Below are 2,500 nucleotides of genomic sequence, written 5' to 3' on the forward strand. Positions count from 1 at the left end.
TCGCTCCAAGTCGGGTGCCACCCCATGCAGCTTCCTCGACTACTCCCCATTGCCGCCGTCCGGTCTCAGAGGCCACGGGGAACCACCCTGTCACAGGTGATCTTCCAAGCCAACAACCCCACCAAGACACCCAGCAGGTTGTCCCACCAGAGACCCCAGGCATGACGCAGCAGCTCGACGTGTGACACCAACCAGACCACTTCCCTAACGAGGCCCCCCAGCCGAAGGCCCCGCGGGTCCACAGGCCCGATCCCATCATTACGGAGCACGCACGCACCCACACCCAGGCCCACAAGGCATCCCAGGCAAAGCCACCAGCAAGCCGCCAGCCGGGACGACTGACGGACCCGCAACAGCAGCCGGGACGGTGCCCCAGTGTCGCTGAACGACACACCGCCCCGGTCCATCTCCACAGTGACCCGCAAACCGTCCGGGCAGACCCTCGCACCGTACCACACTCCAGGGATCTTCCACATCCACAGAGACCAATGAGGTGTCCAGGCCCACCAACCTGTATTGGGAACCACGACAGACAGCCAAGGCCCCGCGCGCCACCGCGCGCATGCTAGGCAATGGCCCCCCAACTGCGGACGAGCCGGGACAACCACTGCTTCGCGCCACCTGTCGCCTCCCCTTTCACCATCGTCCTCCTGGCTACCACCAACCACACCGGCCTGTCCCGCGGACCACCATCCTGAGCAGGACAAAGTCCCCTCATCAAGCAGCCCACCCGGAGTAGCCCAGCATGGCAGGAGCCGCAGCGAATTCGGCCTTCGCCCCAGAAGAAGCGGCACAAGCGTTCAAAAGCATGGATGAGAGAATCCATAGCAAGAAAGGCAGGGTCATAGAGACAAGTCCCTCTCCACAATCCAATCCCGCGACTGCGAGCTCGGTGTCGGTGCCACCGCAGCCCACCCCGATGAGCAGCCCACACGGGCGACGAATCACCCTCACGCGTCCAGTACGCCTAGCTTCCCACTACACACAGGCCATGACCATGGGAAACCGAGTCGAAAGCCCTCGCACGGCCAGTAAGCGACCGCCAGCTACTGTTCAGCCCACCCTCCGGCAAGCCTCCCAGCAGACCCGGCTATCAAGCCCCGTCCCTTTGAGAACCCTGGGATCGACTCCACGCACCCTTCACGTGGCAGACAGCCTCATCAGTTGCTTCCCGGCCGAAGCCCAGCCTGAGGGGCCAGACCCCCAGTCCTGCCTGGACTCGACCACGAGCATAGCGTTCAAAACCAGCCAAGTTGGATGAAGCAGGAGACACGGTCAGTACAGGCTCTGACCTGCTTCCTTGACCAGCGCAACAGCCGCAAGGCGTCTCACTCACCCTACAAACTGTTTGCCGTGCCGTCACACAGGGACCCCCATATCCACCTCACTCGTCTCGTCACCCGACACGCGTCGGGCAACCCTACTCATCAGTGATACGCCGGCGACTCACACCCGCACAGACATATCACAGGCACCTCTGTCAAAATGCCCTCCCAGAAACAAGCTGTGGCACCATCATGGCATCCGTCGCCCATACTCTCATAACCAGACCGACGGCGGCCACCAGTGCCACTGAGGAGTTGTCAGGAGCTTCGCCTGCCTGGGTCCACCCGCTCCACCGGCCAGACTGACTGTGACTCCGACTCTGTGCAGCTGCGACACGGACTTCCGAACCAAAGGAGTTTTCGCAACATGGTCTGTAGACATGACTACAGCCGTTCGAGGACCCTCAGCCAAACCCCGAAAGTTGGTCCCCATGGCCTCCGAGGCGGTTGATCACACGCCATACACGCACCCAACCTCAAGCACGTGAAGATGAGGTCGCTCGAGCAGTCACGACCCCCCATTAAGCCGTGCCTCCGCGGTTCTTGATAACCCAGGTCCGCAATCCTGGGCAGCTCGGCACAACCAGAGCTCAGTCACCGTTCCCTGTAAGACTTCTACTAAGAATCAAACCCGGGCAGCAGCCGGCACGACCTAGCAAGGCCTGCCCCCAACCAAAGCCAAGTCCACAGTCTGACCCACTAGGGAGAGGCCCCCATCAGAGATGCCGAGCTCACTCCCCGTAAAGCCATCCAGCGACCGGCACGCATCACGGCTGCCCAGGCTTCACAGTATTGCGCTTCCGCTAGGATTTGAGAAATCACATTCGACAGAAGGCGCCACAACCAGCCTTTGTTCATTATCACTAAGTGCAACGGCATCAGTACCGTCCCGGTTCGTCTCAGTCACGCCACCATTCAGTCACACCAGGCGTACCAGCAGGGCGCCGAGCGAGCGCACAAGCCAGCCTGCAAGGTGCTAGAGGGCGACCCGCAGTGGGTAGGAACCGTCCACCAGTGTCGGCAAGCCGAGGCCGATGGGGGCCCTACCAAGGCAGGTCATGATTGCCAGTCGGTCAGATAGGAAATGGGGTACTCGGAGCCCGCCGGGATCAGACGGGCAACCGGGGAGAGGGAGCTACATGAGTACCGTCGCCGGGTTCAGACGGCGGCCCCAG

General features: G+C 62.0%; 1 pseudogene; it reads right to left on the reverse strand.

Moving 5' to 3' along the window:
* The window catches only part of LOC147037216 (28S ribosomal RNA), a 7,935-nt pseudogene that overhangs the window by 1,969 nt on the left and 3,466 nt on the right, over window positions 1–2,500 (reverse strand).

Source organism: Syngnathus leptorhynchus, unplaced genomic scaffold (assembly GCF_054491065.1).
Source record: "Syngnathus leptorhynchus isolate UIUO unplaced genomic scaffold, UIUO_Slep HiC_scaffold_261, whole genome shotgun sequence".
In the NCBI taxonomy this organism is placed as follows: Eukaryota; Metazoa; Chordata; class Actinopteri; order Syngnathiformes; family Syngnathidae; genus Syngnathus; species Syngnathus leptorhynchus.